This window comes from Uranotaenia lowii, chromosome 2, assembly GCF_029784155.1.
Source record: "Uranotaenia lowii strain MFRU-FL chromosome 2, ASM2978415v1, whole genome shotgun sequence".
In the NCBI taxonomy this organism is placed as follows: domain Eukaryota; kingdom Metazoa; phylum Arthropoda; class Insecta; order Diptera; family Culicidae; genus Uranotaenia; species Uranotaenia lowii.
Genome location: NC_073692.1, coordinates 323,682,429 through 323,702,072, shown reverse-complemented (window position 1 = coordinate 323,702,072; position 19,644 = coordinate 323,682,429).

The window sequence follows — 19,644 nt, the reverse complement described above, 5'->3', positions numbered from 1 at the left end:
GTCAAAAGTTATTGCAATTTTCGGAAAACTGTTAAAATTTAGTCAAATGGGGATCACTATTTGTCAAGCAAAGAAAATAAGACTGAGAACAAAAAATATGCCAAAGAAAAAATAAGCTGAAAATTAACTAGCCGTGAGAAGTTTGAATTATTGTCCTACATATCATTTTTCTCAAATATGCCAACGTCCAGAGCAGCTAAAAAAATTAAATTTTTAATTAAATTTTTAAATAAATATGAATAGTAATTCAATTTCATAATCTTATTCACAAAAAAATCGTTTTTTATGTAATGTGATGAAGTATCAAAAAATTAAAACAGAAGAGAGTTCACGTCAAATATTGAATACAGAAAAATTTGTCAAACAGATAATCTAATTGTAACAAAAACTTAATTTAAAAACCAAAAATAAGGTTGAAATTAGATGTTCGAAACACATAATCAGTACCGTCAACTGGGGAAACATGTAACAATTTTCAATTTCAATGGCTTCTAAAAACCTTATGTTCACAGTTTGTCATACTCCTTATGCATAAAAAGTTTTAAGGTTGATGGGACATCAAATTGGCGTAGTCAAATAAGTTATTGGTTTCTTCAGTTATTTTTAATTTTATAAAAACATGCGATTTTCATCCTCCTCAGAAAATGGGGTAACTTGCAAAAAACTTTGTTTTTGATGATAAATCATTTGAAACCATACGAAAATGTATAGTACTTGATTATTTGGCGATAATTTAAAGACCATTACGCATGAAAACACCATTTGCAGTGAGTTTTTGTTTGTAGAAAACTATTTTTTTTCTGAAAATAAGGATACTGCATACATTGAGGGGTAAAACAATACTACTAAAAATTGTAAAAGCTGAAATCATAAAAAATAATGTTTGAATGAAAGAAATTTCAACGTTGACAAACGCGTGATGCAAAACAATCATAATCCAGCAAATGGAAATGAGATTTACAAGGTGTTTCTTTGATTTGCATTTTGTTGCATTTTACACCAGACATCTAACCGCATTATAAAAATATTTATTTAGAAAAATAGAGTGATTGTAGGAAAAATATTTTTACATCAACAGTGTGGGTATAGGATGAGAAAACCAGTATACAGTTTGAAGGTGATATTATCAAGCCAATCCATCATACTAGGTGAAGTTTTCTACGGCATCGAAAAATGCTATGAATTGTTCATTTATTGTTTGATTTTTCAAATTTTAAATGAAAATCAAAACTTACAAAAATTATCTAAGGATGCAAGAAATTATAACATCATCATTTTGTAATCATTAAAACAAAACTTTATCACATTAAATTAAAAATTGAATCAGTGTGGTGTTATATAAATGTTGCATCTAACCCCTTTGTTGCATGATGCCCCATGATGCCAATTTTCATTTCTGATTTCTTATGATTATTCGAACTGAAAATCTAGAATTTTGAACTAGGTACAGAATCCGGAAAACGGAAATTGGAATACAATTTTTGTTATAGGGTTATGGAATCTCTGAAGTGAGTTTAGTTTTATATAAAATTTAACGTCCAGACCTGAATTCCGATGAACTAGTGAGAAAATTTAAAAAAAGTGTAGCAGTATTTTGGACTTGGGATGGATTTTTGAGGTTTTGGTTTGAGTGTAGAGTAGAAAACCTCGCTTGCTGTTTTGGATCCTCATGGGGGGGAGCGGGGCTTAACCCCCAACCCTTCCTCCCCCCGTTCCTACGGCCATGCTTGCAATTGTTAAGACATTCATACTTAATAATAAAGGGAGATGTTTTCTTTTTTTTTTGTTTTTGTTTTTGTTTTTGTTTTTTTTTATTTTTTTTTTATTTTTTTTATACTATTTATTTAAAACTAAAGTTCGGGTTTACAAAAATTCACAATTCCATTCCTTCTCTTCTTGACCTACTGCTACTTCTTCTGGTTTAGCTCAAACAACATAAATAGATAAGTTAACTAACAAATATTTAATTCGTTTCCGAACTCTCTTAAAAATGTACAAATCGGGTTCTTTTACCCTCAAGTTGTAAGAAATTGCTTTTTCCTCCAACCACAATGAAGCCTTGGATTTTTTTGACTTCCCTGATACCGGATGGAACAATATTTCCTCCAAATCATGACACTTCATTTTGAACTTATTTTTAACAATTGACGAGCACCAGTCCCATATTACTTTTGATTTCGGACAAATTTTAATTTTATGCTCATTTGTGTCCGTTTGATTACATAACTCACAACTAATGTTAGCAAGATTACCAATGTTGTACTGTTTAAATTTATTTTTGTTCGGGATCAAGTCATTTAGAAAAGTAAAAATTATTGCACGGTCTTTGAATGAGATTGTTTTATAATTTATGTTTTCCCATATAGTGCTCCATGGTGCTTGTATTTTATTCTGATAAAGTAATTATATAGAGATTTTGTGGTTATCAATCTTGGCAAAGCTTAAAAAAATAGTAATGCTTGTCGCCGTAGAAGGCTTGAAATTTTTTTTTATTGTTTGTAATATTGTTGAGAAAATATTTCACATTCAAAACATAATGCTTCATTCGCTGGGAACTCCTAAAATTAATTTTTAATCAATGCGGATTTTCAAAGTTAAGTGAACAAGTAAAGCGAACAAGCAAAGAAAACAAGGGTCTGGCTGGTTGCCATAAATTTTTTTAATTAAATCCGTGTTTTGCTGTATTTATACACAGGAAAAAAAGAACAGAAAACTCAATTTCGGCAACATTTTTATAAAGCTAGCTTTATCTAAATATGTTTTAATTTTGAAGTAATTAAAAGGATGTTAACGTTGCTAACGTGTTTCGATAAATTTTGAAATTGGTAGTATTATTTCTCACTTCATTCTTGAGTTTTTTTTTCGAGTTGTCACTGAATTCTGAATAGACTTTTCAACATTTTATTTTTAATAAATTTCTCATCATATGGTCAGATTTGAACAATTTTTTTTTTTTTTAAATTAGCTATGCCTTCATAAATGCGGGAAAAATTCTACAATACTGAAGGCCCCTAAGCTTATATTCGAGTGAAACTATTTGAGATATTTTTTCAAGGGGGGCCTAGCTGTTATATTTTACGTTCAAATTCCGATGTTTTGGTTTCTATTTCTTCTGCTAGATTTCTAGCACTTGGTACAATTAAAGTTAGGGGCCGTTCACATACCACGTGGACAACTTAGAGGGGGAAGGGGTATGGAAATGTCCACGCTTGTCCACGTAGAGGGGGGTAGGGGTTTGGGTCATGTCCACGTGGACATACCTAGTTTCAAATTATTTTCTAAAGGTGAAGTAATATTAAGATGTTTAATAAATATCTTGAAATTGCAAAGCTTTCCAGTTAAAGTTTGAACATTTAGTAGCTCCTTGAAAGCAAGTGACAAATATGATAATTAATTCAGAAATTTAAAAAAATTTAAATTATTTATGTCAGGAAATTCTTACTCGGTATTTTTCAAAATCAGCCATTTCAATAACAAAAAGGCTTAAAGTGGTGTTTCCTAACTGTCAAAACATAGGTATTTAAAAAAACTATTTCAAACCTGTCCACGTGGACATCCGAGGAGGGGTGTAGGGGTTTGCCAAATGTCCACGCTTGTCCACTGAGGGGAGGAGGGGGTAAAAAATCTCATTTTTCTGTCCACGTGGTATCTGAACGGCCCCTTATGTGAATTGTTTTTCTCGGGTGACTCCCTAGGTTGGAGGGGAATGGGGCAATTACACCCATTGGCCCCCCTTAAAACGGCCTTGCTGTTTATACAAGCACAGCACATATTAAAATGTTATTGATAACTACAGGGACATAGAATATTACATTTTTATTTGTATGAAAATTTTGATTAATTATATGCCTTTTTGTGAATTCTAACTCCAAGAACTGCCATTTTGGGAATTGCCTGTCCACGAGTTTATTTCGTGTATTAGACGCATAATAATATATCATTATAATGTCTTAAACGATTCCGCGAAATTCTACCCACCGTCTTGTGGTGTCGATCGGAGTTGCAATGTGTGGAGTGACTAAGCACTATTTATTAGAGGTACAGCCGTGGTTTTAATGGTCAAACCTACTTATGATTACGTTTATTTAGTAACAGCAGATCAGATTATTCACACGGGACAGTTTTCCTCCTGAATTTATGGCAAATTCTATCTTTTTGATAATCTTTTTTATGAGGGAACTCTACTGCAACAACATTTATTCATAGATACAGTTTTCACTTTTTTTTTTAAACATTAGTGAGAATGAAAAAAATGGTGTTTGTTTGTAATTTCAAAAGTTTGTATAAATGCTAAGGAAATTAAGAATTTTAATGCCGTAGCTTTATAGTCATATCAAGCAAGTGTTCATTTTCATCGTAAAATTACAAAACGTATCTCGTACTCCAAGGCAGTCTTAATCCCGGCAGCATGCTCTGATTTTAAAAACATCCTTTTTAATCACCGAAAAAACAACTACATCCGTCGTCTGGCAGAAGAGTACCCGGAAATATTGTCCTGTCATTACCACGGATTAAGCTAGGGCCGAGAATACTTACCCGAAACCGTTTTTGCGCCTCCTTCCCCCAGTTTGCCTCAGTGTGGCATTTAGCGAGCCGAGTGTGCACAAAAAGTGCCGTCCAGCTACGGCTTGGCATGGCAGGGCGCTGATTAAAATATTTTTGCTGCAACCATTCTCGCGCAACTTTTATTTTTTGATGGCCACTTTCTTGGGCCGCCCAGGATAAGCTCTCTTCGGCCAGCCCTAGACAAACTGAACGGTGGCGGCATAAAATGTTCCATTTGCCATCTGATCACTCTCTATGTAGCTAGTTAGCTGAAAAAAGGGGGGGGGGGAGGCATCGCGGGAAAAAGTTGGGGGTGATGGTGGTTTCGCTGAGCAATATTATAACAAATCCTGCTGGAACTTGGCCAGTCTTTAGCAGGCATTGCTTGGCTTAATTACACAGCTGGAGCCTCTTTTCCGTGACTGGGCTCTGATTGCGTTGGCGAACAGGAGCTTCCAAAAAGTCTGTCATTGGAGGAGTAGCAAAAAGAAGTAAAAACGAAGCAAAAACTATACAGACGAAAGCAGCTTGGCGACAGGAGTTTGAAAGTGAATAAAAAACATCTTCCTGGGAGATAGCTTGACAATAAATTCTTATGACCATCAAGTGTGGCGTTAGCTGTGTATTATTTTTTCTCCCAGCTGTTTTTGGTTCTACTAGCTTTTCTTTGCCTTTGGTGGTCTTAAGTAAGGTTTGGTGTGGGACGAATTTTAAATGTGGATATATCGCTTGGCTTTCGAGCTCTGCTCACACTTGGACAGAGTTCAACTGTAATTTGCGCTTAAACTTTGAGGCAGAACCGTCTGGTGGCAGCAGCGGCAGGATGTTGCAAGAGAAATGCATAATGTTCCGTTAGCCGGTTTTAGTGAAGGAAAGAATTGAAAAATAAAATGAAACTCTAATATTTTTTTTGATTTGTTTTTTTTTATAAAACAAGCTGTAATGAAAAACTATCATGGCAGACGTTATAAAACCTCCTACCAATATTCAAAATAGAAATTTTAGAAATTGAATTGTTCCACTTAAGGGGTTTTTCAGCAAGCAGTATGATCTCTTAGCACGTTATAGATCTCTAGGAGGATTTTAACGACTTTTGACGTTACCATTTGATAAATAGGCTCCTATGATCTTATAACGGCACTCTGAATAAAAAATTTTTGACCCAGAATTCTGTAAGCACCGACTATGTTCTTCATATCAGGGCGGTGCGTGAGGAGTGCAACAACGTGCTTGTTGTGATTGGAACCCAAAACTGCAACATCACGACTGCTCCTTCTGCAACATGGTGAGGTTAGCTTTGCGAGCCTGTTACTGAGAAAAAAAACCTTACAACGAGTAATGAACAAGAAATTTCGGATTGAAATCGGCAAAGACCCACGCGACGAAAAGGGACTAGTGATTGGAACACGGAACTGCCGATCTTCTTATATCATGCGAAGTACCCACATGTTTCCAACGAATTGAGGGGCCGAAAATTCGACATCGCAGGAGCCATGTTTATTTTATTTTATTTTACAGCATGAAAATTTGACTTCAAACTTTAACAGGCGGTTGCTGTCCACATACCACTTCAGCACGTCCTTAGAGTAGTGGCATGAGGCCAAAGATTGTTGGGACGTTGTGGGTCTTCAGAAGAGAAAGCAGCCGCTTTCCTTCTGGAGGCACTCTTACATGTACACTAGAGTGCCCCAAATGACCCGACTTTTGAAAAAGTTATGCGCTGCAGGCTAAAATTGATCCTTGGCGTAGTACAAGATCTCATGTCAAATTTGGGCCAGATCGGATCATGGGAAGGGGTCGCTCAACGAGCCTGAAGTTTGTATGGAATGTCGAGACATTTTGTTCGGGAGAAACATGAAAAACTAGTTTTTCATCAATAACTTTGGTTTCCGTCTGCCGATTTCTTATTCAAAAACGGTTTTTCTCAAAGCCTAAATTATGAAAAATATTTCATCCGAAGACTGCATTTCGATACGAGTTAAGATAAAAAAGTTATCAAGCTTCAAAAATGGGCTAACTTTTTTAACGGTGGTATTCAGCACTGTTTATGAGACGTCAATATGTTCGACCGCCCGACTCATTAACAGTGATGAATACCATCCTTAAAATAGTTAGCCCATTTTTGAAGCTTGATAACTTTTTTATCTTAACTCGTATCGAAATGCAGTCTTCGGATGAAATATTTTTCATAATTTAGGCTTTAAGAAATCGGCCGACGGGAACCAAAGTTATTGATTAAAAACTGGTTTTTTATGTTTCTCCCGAACAAAATGTCTCGAAATTCATACAAACTTCAGGCTCGTTGAGCGACCCCTTCCCGTGATCTGATCTGGCCCAAATTTGGCATGAGATATTGTACTAGGACTAGGATCAATTTCAGCCTGCAGCGCATAACATTTCACAGGTTTTGAAATTCCCATACAAATTTGGGGCGTCCGCTTCCCGCACGTGCAGATGGCTTGCCAAACCAGGGATTTCATCGTGTTTTGCTGCAACAAAGATCGTAGCTGTGTACGTGAGACCTTTTAAGTCCTACCACACGTATAGGTCCTGAGATGAGTATAAGATTAGGGTTATACCGCGCACTAAGATCGCGTTGCTTTAGAATTGTGGTTTCTTACGAGGCCCTTTTTAACGCCTTGAAATGAACGTGGTGCAGATATAGATAGCATGTTCTGCCGATTTCTCCATATCTACGCATATCGGGCAATAAGGCGAACTGATAAGCTTAAACCGATGAAGGTATTGTTTAAAGCACCCATGACCCGAAAGAAACTGCGTCAGGTAGGAGTTAACCTCTCCATACTTCCGATTTACCCAGTTCGAAAGTCGCGGGATTAGCCTATGCGACCATCTTGCGTTGTTCGATTCGTCTTATTGCTCCTGCCACTTGAGCATTGACGCTGTTCGTTAAATTTTACGCACTCTTTTAACAGCTCTTGCTTCGTAACACTTCATACCCTCCGCCAGAATTATTTTGATGGAAATTATGTCCGCGATGACAAAATCTGAATCCGCAGATTTGGTCCTGTATGCGCAGGAAACTCGCATGGCTATCAGCTGATCAGTGCTCCGTAATTTGGAACTTTTTGCGCTCTACCTCTATGGTAGAGCTCCAGGCCGCTCCACCGTATCTTTGTTTTGACAGTGCTACGCTTGCAAAGAGACGCATCTTGCTACTCTTTAGACCATGACAGTTTGGCATAATCCCGGCCAATGAATCGATGACTTTCGATGCACTTTCAAAATAGTATTTGACATGCGCACTAAAACTTAAGCGATTGACGACTATTACTCCAAAGTATTTCAGCTGCTGTTTCGAAGATGTCGTGTGTCCTCCAACGGTAATCCCCATGTGTGGCACAACTATTTTGATGGTCACGAGCAGAACTTCTGTTTTATGGTGAGCTTAATCTTAAGCTTAACTCCCTCCATCCAGATGCCAACTCTTTCTACGGACACCGTTGCAACCTCCACTGATATTTTCTGCCAATCCGACTATCAGCACACCTGCTGGTAGTTTCAGCGTTAACACCTCATTATATATGGCATTCCAAAGCACAGGTCCTGGTATGGAACCCTGTGAAACACCTTCTGTTAGGGCAGTAGATCGTGACCCAGTTTCGGTTTCGTACAAGCTTCCTATAATCCTGCAGAGGGTATTGGGAACACGCATCCTGTGAAGCTCTTTGGCAAAAGCTTCCCAGCTAGCATTGTTGAAGGCATTCTAAACGTCGATCGTCGATAGAAGCCCAGCTAACATGATATCGTAATAGAAATGATAATCCAAATCGAATAATTAGACATTTTCAATAATTACCGTAAACAAGTTGGTATTGAGTGATTTTCTATCATTCATTTACGGCAAGCTTTGCCCAAAAAAAGTTGAATCGGATAGCAGTTTAGTCAATTCGTAAATATGTCTCCAAATAGTTGAGAATACACTAATTCGACATTTACGATTTGAGTGAACTGATTTGCGATAAATGGGCGATCCTCCCTTCTTTCTTCCTTCGACCGGTTCGTGAACAGAAAATCTTACGTATAGAGCTATAGCGCGAATCATTTCAACTGATGAGTTGGCATCATGGTAAGATACCGAACAGACAACTCGGAGACTGGGGTTCAAATCTCGGTCGGGGAAATATTTTTTTTCGTTTTATTCAAATTACTTCAAATCGTATATTTTGCTTTTTGTGGGGAAATCGAATCGTTAAAATCTTTTCATTGTAGATATATCGCCTCCACTTTTATAGCTATATGCTATTTTGGTTAGTTTAATACAATCTTTTCATCTGGTATATTCGTTTGATTAATTCTGTTGTTCCTGCGATATACCCTCTTAAATGTTTGCTGGGAAACCAAACTGTCTGTCGGACAGTCCACTTTTGCCTACTGTGTAGATGGTAAGTCTGTTGAATATTATTCTTTTCAGTAGCTTACCAAGATCTCGAGTTGGAAAAGAAGCAATCAGGTCTTGAGTCATGCAGAGGAAAAGTATGGGTACTTCAACCTCGATTAACATGTTCGTAAACACAGTAAAACAACCAAAATGAGCGTGGCGACGAACGTGTTAATTGTGAGGAGTGGTCGTATCTCAAGTCGCTTAGAAGAGAGGTTCGCGCGGGATCCACGTGCACTAGCACTCTCACCATCACACTATAGAGTTAAATAGTTCCAGTCAGAAACTAAAATCTGCGACTCCAGGTAGAGTTTAGAGAGCAGAAGTTATACGTGGAGCAGAAGTTATACGTATCTGGATACGTAGTATATGGGAAATGAACCTGATTCTATTCAGGTTAACTCTAAAGATACACTACACTAGAAGATCCCGGAAGTGACGAGAAATGTAGTCCTTCCTACAGCTGGATTGTCACAATATTTTCCAACCGAATGAGTTGATTTTTATGCGAATCAGTTGAACGCTCGAGAAAGGTTAACTTTCCAAATCAGTTTGCAAAATATCCGATTCAGAGAAACTTGAAGTGTAGATTGTTTTCGTTCTTACTTACTTACCAACGCCGATCCTCCGGTGCATAGGGCTGTGGTAAAAGACCTCATCTGTAGCCGATCCGGAGCCAACGTCATCACTTGGTCCCAGTTAAGACTCTCGTCGACAGTTCGTACTCCGACGGCAAGGCTTCGCCGCCAAGAGCTTCTGGGCCTGCCTCTCCTTCGATGTTAATCTGGATTCCATTCAAGTGCCTTTCTGCAAATCTCATTCTCATCCCTTCAAATAGTTTGCTATGCCCATAAAGAGTTATTTATAAAAAGAAGAAAAAATGAATAATAAACAACTTGCAATGATTATCTGCTACAAAATTGTGAACTTAAATTAAATTTTTAGAAACGTCGCTGGTGCACTGGCAACAAAACACAGACTTCCGACAATCTAGTACTTCACTTTTCCTTGACGGAAGTCTTTCGGAAGTCGGAAGTCCGGACTTCCGAAGTAAAATTTAGCGCTGGCGCTATTATTTTACCTACGAAGTTCGTTGCAAAAAAAAATAACATTTTTCTGAAAGACAAATAGTCAAAACTGAAAACGAGAAATTGTGGCATGTTAAGACAGCCCATGATATCGATTAGGTCAGCAAATAAAAGCATTGAACGCATGAAAAATGTCCAGATTTCGCCCAGAAAACATAGAATGAGTATCTATATTTAATGCATTGAGTTTTTGAGGGCAATTTGCGGTCTAAATATGAAATTTAAACCGCAATTCATTATTCGTTTCAAGTCCAATCGTGTTGCAGTCTTTGGGCGAAATATTGAGGAATTTGATATTCGAGCTGTAATTCTTTACCAAACTACTTATTTTCTTTCTTAAAATGAAGTGAAATGATGAAACAAACATTCTGTGTTTATTTTCAACCAGAAAAAAAACAGGTAAGAATTCAAAAACTTAGATTTTTTTTCAATAAACTACACTTTTTCCAGTTTCAAGTCCTAGATGGCAGCACTATCTTGCAGTTAAAACCAAATTAAGTCTTAATATTGATTTTTCAGGTTTATTAAGGCCCATATTCCTACATTCGAGGTAGTTTTACTACACAGTTTTGTTGGAGTTCACGCTACAGAAAGCTTTTCCGGATTTGTAGAAAATCACCAGCTCAAGAATGTACAACCGCTGAAATTCCTGCTCATCTCAACTTCCGATTCAATTGCAAATCATTCCATTAATACTGATAGCCGTCTGATCCAACAAGCTCAACCGGAAAATACAACATTATTCTGATTATTGGTCCAAGAAATTCATTTTAAGTGACCTTGATGCAATTCTATTTTTTTTATTTAGGGATCTTAGAATTTCCAAGACGTTCACAGCTGATTTGTTGACCAAAATCATCCAGCACACCTGAATTAATTCCGGATATTCGAAAATGGGTATCAATTCGGTTTAATTGCAAGGGAGTGCTGTCATCTATGACTTAAAACTGTAGAAATAGTGTTCGACTGTTTAAAAACATTAGTATTTTTGAATTTGAAGCCTGCTTTTGGATTCAAATTCAGCCTCAAATCTACGTTTTATCATTTTGCATCATATTTATGAATTTTAATGAAGAAATTAAGCAGTTTGATAAAGTATTATAGCTCATATATCAAAGTCCTTAACGCTAGAGGAGCATCTCCTAAAACCCCTTTTTAAAACCTTTGAAAACCTCTGAAATTTCAGAAAGTTCCTTAAAATGCAATTATATATTCAAATAATTCGTAGGAACATTACTATTCACTTTTACTAATTAAATTTTTAGAAATATTCTTGTTTTTGTTGAAAAACACAAGTGGTACTATTTTATTTTGCACCCTTTTTTCATATTTTGGTCGTCAACGCCAATTGCTGCGTTCAGAAAAAGTAAACTTATGCTTGATTTATCCGTTAAACGATTCAAAACAGACTGTAGAAGAAAATTTAGATTATTTACAATCATTCATATTCTAACAAGCAAAACACATAGTGGTACTATTTTGATATAAGGTACACCGGGGTAAGTGGGGACGGGTTTTCGTATAGTTCGACTTTGAAAAATCATTAAAGAATCAGCAGTGGGTAAATTTTGATAAAATCGCGTTCAATGTGATGCAGAACATGTTGTTCACAAATGCTGAAGAGATGAGCTTGATAGACGCAAAGCGAAAAAAGTTATCACGTAAATTGTTATGGACTGCTGGTGTCTTCACTTACCCCGCTTTATGGGGTAAGTGGGGACGGTAGATTTTCCCTTTAATTTCTCAGGAAATTTTCAACAAATTTGTGTTTTTTTTGGTTGAATACGTTACTTTATTACTCGAACCGTCCAAAATTTTGGAAAAAGTTCATGGTACTATTAATAAGGCATCTTTCAATGATTATTGTGTATTGTCCTATATTATCGAAAATATATAATTATTTTAGAAAAAAAACAAGTACTTTTCCCAACTTTTCATGATCTGAATGCTAAATAAAGCTAAATTGCATTGAATGAAGGAGAGAAAATGGAAAAAATGTGTAAACATCAAGTATTTATAAAGCCGTCCCCACTTACCCCAGGTAGGGTTTGGAGACAAAATTTCAAATTTTTGCAAATAAACCATTTTTTCTCAATTTTTAACCTTCGTTTCTTTTCCTAACTGGTTGTTTTGAATGTAAGGATTGTTTCAATGTAGAGTTTTTCGTCAAGAGCCAGCTAGTTTACGAGAAATTTGCGATTGAAAAAGATGCACATGAACTCCATATCGTAGTTAAAAAAAGAAAATTTACAAAAAGTCACCGTAAACATCCGCAATAGTCGGAACCGTTTCTCTTTTACAGTTATTGGATAGATTACAAGTAAATTTAAAATTCTGCATTAAAAGTTTGAAAAAATAGTCCACAATATTGTTTTAATAGCCACCGTCCCCACTTACCCCGCGTCCTCACTTACCCCGGTGTACCTTATAAGATTGTCAGTTTTCACAAATTTCAAAGCATCAATACAGAAAAAAAATGGAATTAGATCAGTGCCCGATTACATGATTCCAAGAAGCAAAATTACCTAGTGCGTTCAGGTTTGAACTTAGGGAAAAAACATGCTGCTGCAACTTCAAAAGCTTTTATTGCATGTCTGAATGAATTCACTAGGACTGAAAATGGCGCACAGCCTGAAATGAGCTTCAAAAGATTTGGTAGGGCCTGGTCTGTTTAGAACTTTTTCTCCCCGTTTTCTAAGGCGGAAAAGGCTGATGGTGGTAGCAAGTAACTGGATCAGAATTTTTAACCTGCACAGCCCCGGTCTCTCAGCTTCCCTAGTTTTCTGGCAGACAAAACTGTTCAGTAGGACTACAACCATTTTTTTTTTGCTCAGCTCTTTAGTGGTTGGCTAGCGGCATATTCCTGTGGAAAGAAAGCAGCCTAGACGAATTTCTCCCATTTGGCAGAACATGAGCCAACGAGCCGTAAAAACGACAAATGAGGAAAAGCGAACATGGAGGCTTTTTTCCTATTTGTTCTGGATTGTTTAAACTGCAAGCAGCCTCTTGGAGTGGTTTTTGCTTCAGAATGAGAGCCATCCCGTTTGATCTTCTACTTCTAGTCGTTCATTTTCTTTCACGAGCAAGGATTGGCCTGAGTAATAAGAGTTAAGTGGATCAAAAACAATTGTATGAACTGGTTTAAACCGAAGAGTGGAAATGTCAACAAAAAATAGAAACCAACTCATAAATAAACAGAAGGGCTGCGATTTTTGAAATTTCTGATATGCAGCTTCACATAAATATTTGATGCTTTTCTATGCATTCAATGAAGGCAATCGCTTTGTACACAAAAACCATTTGGAATTGAAATAGAGACTGGGTTTATCATAAACAATGATAAATGTGTTGCATAATTAACTGGTGCAAAGGGAAGCATATGCTGGGTCATTGATAAACTAATCCGCTATTAATATAAACACAATCAGTTTTATGATATCAATGAGTGCAAAGAATCCCCTGGAATGCACCTCATTACAACAGAGCTAACACTTCCTCAACTCCCTCACCGGAACCAAGGGATGGGACTGTTTCTTTTTGTTCGCATGCCTCTCTCGTCTGCCATTCTCGTGTTCGAATGTAATTTATGTGACACCGTGTTGCATGCTGAAAATTTTATCATTTCCAGCTACTCCGGCTTAAACCCGGGAAAAAAGGGTCCCTGAAATCGAATCCTGGGGATGGAAAAGATGGCACCCAACAAGAGCGGAGTCGAAAGGATCGGCCGGCTGGATGACATTTTTGTTCGTTTAATTATTTATTGTTACACCGCATTGTTATCGGGTGCCTACATGATGTTTATTAACAACTGTCCCTTGAACCAATATTAGCTAATAGATAGTGGAATAGTAGAAGGGTTCAATCTTCCATCTTTCAGCATGTGAAAATAATGGCTAAGAATAAGAATGACTTTAAAGGCTTGATTGCAGGGAGAAGATAATATTTAGTTATTTAAGCAGCAAATTAAAAAAGAAAGCTTTTTCTGTTGTTTTTTAGTTTTTCCAACGAGGCTTACTTAATAATTGCGATAAGGATAATTACATAGAGTGCTGAAAAATTCGAGTTGAGTTATCCCAAGTAACAGTTTTATTTCCATAAGAACCTACATACAAAAGAGCTATAAAACCTTGTTTTGAATCAACTACAAATATGAAAATTCCTCATAAACATTTTATCAACGAATTCAAAACGACTAACCTTCAGACAAAAATTTAATGAAAACTTTCTAAAAATTTTTACTTAGAAATTATCTAAAACAACGATTTCTTGTGACAAAAAAAAAACAATTATAATTCAATCAATTCTATCCAAATTCAAAAACATGTAAAGTTCACCGGGAGGCTTTTTTAGAAAATAAGAATTGACCTCTCGTTGGATTACGGTGCTTCACTGTAAATTTGTATTTCCACCCATAGCTTACAATTACCTCTGAACCTTGAACTTTAAGTTTGTATGTAACCTTTTTTGAAAATATTAGCCAAATCGGATAATTTAATAATTGTTTACACCCTAGTAGCTCCACCCGTTTGTTTACACATTCTTGTACGCACACAACCTGTTAGTATTTAGCTTTTTTATCAGAAATGATAACTGTTTTTATAAAATTGCTGTAAAATCTGGATAGGTCAACTTTGTAGCTGGTGAGGTGACCTTTTTTAATCACTGGACCGCAATTTTGCAAGGTACCATACAATCACATACTATCTGGGTTATTTGAAGAACCGACACATGGGGGAGAGGGTTTGGTGACAATTTTTTCTCATATCAGTTTTGCTAGCACAAGTCATACTTAAAGAGTTTAAACAATATGTTTGTCTTGCATAATTATTCAGCTTTGAGTTAAATTTCAACAACAGTTAGGTATTTATTTAAAATCCTTACTTTCGGATTAAGTCTAAGAAATGAAATTTTCATAAAGATTTAAATAATTACCAATGAGTTTTAAAAGTTTCATTTTAGAGAAGAACTTTTTGTATCCACTTAAATAAGCAATTAATAAACTTATTCCTTTCAACCACAGTATTTTTAGAAATAAAAGTATGAGATTATGTGTGCGGTTCAAATCAGACAATTTTTTGACTCTTGTTAACTCGATTATATTTAAAATTTTAGTTAGAAACATTATTTTTGAATAACTTAGCAGTTTTGAATTATTTATTCAGTCTGTAAAGCCTCAACCGGCTAAGACGGTGTATGTCTTTAATCTGCAATATGAAAACCAATAAAATATATTTACAGTCTAACTTTCGCTTGAGTTTGAGCATGTTATCAACTACAGTCCACCAATCTATGTTTTCAGATTCATTGGCAAAAAAGGGGGGGAAATGGGTTTACAACACTGTTCTTCGCGGTACTTTGCAAAAAGTAAGGTGCGTCGGGTAGTTCAATATGTGAAACAAAAGAGTAGCAAAACTACCTAGCGAGACCCGAAAAACAGCACACATCGCTAGATCTGTATGCGCCTTCGAGATTGTTCAGTAAGTCGCTGGTCGGTTGAATTTTTGCTCGATTAGGCGTGTAGGTACACATCTAATCCATCGAGTTGATTCTGTATGGGAGCTGCGATTGCTTCGCCTCCCATAAAGAATTAACCGTTGCCGAGCAAAGATTCAACCGATTAGTTTGAGCTTTCTCCCACATGCCCTAGACTTACATTTTCAAAACCACCTTTCAATGTTTCTTCTCCAAAAGCGCCCTAGCTTTAACTATCCACCTATCATTTCCTATCTTTCAATTTCATTCTACTAGAGTTCATCTCGCCGAAATGCCATTAAAAAAATATTATAAAATAATCAACAATGAACAATGAACCAAGTGAAAGTTTGCTGGGAACAAGCAACACAATCTCACTGTACAGTTTTGAGAATTTCAGACTTTAATATGAACCAATAAAGACGCCGGCCAAGTCCGTGTAGTCGATAAGAGGAAGGGAAGTGCAGTACATGTGATGATTTGTTTCGCGGAGACCAGCTGTACGCCATCCCTCCTCAAATATCACGCTGAGTGTTAAAGGGGTAAGGGTAATGTGGCAAGGAAATCACCTTGGTAAGTGATGAACCATTTTAATAAATGCGCTCCTAAGTCCTACAGGTACAAACTTTCATTGAAAAACTGAAATTTTATTCTCACGGTCATAATTAAAAGCAAAAAATGCATAATATTTGAAATAAGCTGATTCAGTTTTTGCTTTTAACTAATAAATACTGAAAATGAAATTTCATTTGAAAATTGCTACATCATGTAGCCTACATGTGATGTACAAATTTTACGTTTAAAATTATCACCCATTTTGAATTTTTATTGAGGAATGTGATAATTTTGAAACTTACTCAATTTTCATTAAATTTATGATGTTCATAAGTGAATATTTTGAAAAAGAAAATAAGGATTATAAATTTGGTCACATCAACCTGAAATATTCTTGCCAAATATGTAAATGTATATTATTTTAACTCTGTATACCCTTTTTGGATTCTTCGGAAACCTGGGTACAAAATCACCTCGGCCATCCACAACAAATCTGACTTTATTCAACGTTGTAATGACAAACTCTACCGGAACTTAAAAGATTCACAATTTTTGAGGACAACTTCAACAATTTTTAGAAAGGGCAAAAATTTTCAGCAAAAAAAACTATGCAAGTCAGAAAGTCAAAAAGTAAGAAAATAAAACAAGCTAGAGATTCAGTAAGGCAAAAGGCCAGAAAACTAGAAGGTCAAAAAGTCGTAGTGTCAATAAACTAATAATTTACAAAATCAGGTGGTCGGAAAATCTTAACTTCGAACATAAAGAAAAGTGAAAGTGAAAAAATTGAACAACTAAAAAGGCACTTCATAACATCGCGCATGTTTCGAGTTCGTTGTTGATTGAAAACCTTAATCTATAGTACACTTGTTTGTGGATTGTATTTTTACAAAAAGCGATAAAATTGCGTTATTTAAAAAATAATACATTCAAATTGGGAGTCCAACGCAGTCCCAACTTATTTTAAGTTCAAATCTTTCATTATAAAGGAAATTAAAAAAAAATATAAGAGACACATTTTTTAATCCTTTTCAAGATCTGATAATTTAACTAGGAAGAATGGCCTAAGAAATTAATAAGAGAAGAACTGAGAACTTAGCTTTGCATCCTCGAAAATTTGAAACTCAGACCTCCTTGGTTTGCAATTTCCCTTGAACCTCTTGTCAAACGGACAGTTCTTGCAGATGCTTCATCATCATTCCGCTTGCCATCCTTTTCGATCTTCCGAAGCCGCAAATCCTAGTGAAACTTTATGTGAGGCAATTGGAAACGATTTTTCGGCAAATATTGGATATTTTCAACTAAAATTTCAAAATTTTCCGGCAGATGAAAAAAAAAAACACGACTTTCTTGGCACACGCCTACTTCTCTTTCTATATTTACAGGCTAACTTTCGCTTGAAGATATACAATAAGTTCTTTGACCAATAAAAATTCATAAAAAAATTATTTTTAGATTTTGAACGCTGGGAATGTTTTTTAAAATTTAAAATCCATATTTTTCAAAGAACGAAATCTTCAAATTGATTCCTGCAATTTGAATTCTTGAAGAACCTGAATCTGATGTTTTAATTTAAATTCCTGTTCTGAATTCTGCCTTTCAAACCTAAGTTCAAAATATTGATTCCGAATCTTACCACAAACTTTTTATGTTAGTTCCAGACCAACTCAACCAGATATCACTTATTTAAATTTTGAATTTTCTCCTTTTAATGTGATTTTTTCTTCTTTCATTTATCATTTGAAATTCAATTTGTAAATCTAAACAAAAATGGCGAATGACGACATTGTTTCGGAATTTTCAATTCTGGATCACCATTTTGAAGCTTTCGTTAGTTCCAATTGAGCAAAAGAATTAAAAGTTGAAATTTTGTTCAACAATTACAACATTTCAACTTTTAATTCTTTTGCAGAACTGAAACTTAAGAAAGTTTCATAATGGTGATCCAGAATTGAAAAATGCGAAACAATTTTAATTTTTTTTCTCACATTCCAAAATAACGAGTTTTGAATATGGAAAATGCATCTAGTTGAGGTTTCGAAGGTAAAACCAAGTTTCGAATCAGGTTTCTTTTCCCAATGATGATCCAAAGTGGATTTCAATAACAAAAAAACTGAATAAAGAATCCGAAATCCGATCCCAGACAGCCCGTGGTGTAGATGAAATCCTTCAAATCTTCTAAGCCAACGGGTATGAGATCGAATCTCGGTCACATCATACATAGTACACTTTCTGTGGGTTGGCGGTATTAGCATTTGTAAGATGCTAGCCATTATATCCGCGAAAAATGTACGCTTCGAGTTAAGTAAAAGGAATTTCTTCGAAGAAACTTTCAGTTTCATTGAGATCCTGTATTTGTTCGTGTTCGTTAAAAAAAGGCATCCAATTTCAATGTTTATAAGCATATTCGCCAATATCAAACTTTTGGAATCAAATCATAAAGATTATAACTTAAAACCCTGTTTTTTATATCTAACTTAAATATTATTTAAAGTTTCTAAAAAAATCGTTCTAAGTTTTATCATATTCAAATTCCACATTCGGGACTCAATTTTCATCAACAAGTGAGAAATTTTTTTGAAAAACTGTAGAAAAACTGTGGTCCTGGAGTAAGATTTCGAGGCTTTGGCTTTTGCTCTGAGTCGAGATTATAACAGTTGAATAATAAATTCATTAAGAATTTAAAAATTTGAGAACATTTCGTTTTCTTTTTAGAATCTCAATGGAAAGGGGGAGGTGTGAGATTTGTATTTGTTTAAAGAATCCCTTAGCAATAAAATTTGAAACTTACTTTAATCGATGGTTGAATTTTTTAATTTTCTTAAAGAATCTAGTAAATCTAGGTTATTTGAAATGAACACAGATTTTTTTTTTCTTAAAGCCATTAATTTCTAAAAAATCTTATTCTACTCTCAAATCAAACCTAAGCTAAATCTATCAAGTTCTTGAAAGAACGAAATTTTCAAAAATAAAAGATGAAATTTTTGTGATTCAAATTAAACATTATAAAGTAAAATATTTCCAACGTTTATTAGAATAATCAATTCCCTGCTAATTTTTTCACGGGATGATTACATGTTCTAATAATTTCAGCTTACAGATGGTTTATCGGCTAAACAATCTCCTATGCGACTCAAGATTTGTCGAGTTAGGAGCTCGTGCCACTATAAAGTCGTGGAACTAGAGCCTTTCGGAAGTCGTTAGGTCATCCAGTCGAATGTCATCGAGCCGAAATTACCAGAAAGTTTTTGCATGCCTAGGAAGATTTTGAGATGGTATCTACAAGAAGGTCGCCGAGCTGGAACCATGAAAAGTTTTCGAACCGAAAATTTCTAGAAAGTTGTAGGGCCACGGAAGGAGTCGTGTATGGAAGCCAGAAAGCTCGTTGGACCGGTAAGCCATTGGAGATTTTCATGCCAAGAATGCTTTGAAAGGTCATCAAGCCAAGAAACCATATGAAGGTCGATAGATTGGAGCCCTTAAAGGTCATTGGACGGAAGTCACTGGAACTTCGTCGAATCGGTTTTCATAAGAAGGTCGTCTGACCAAGACACAGAAAACGGTTGGAGAGGAATTCGTTGAAGG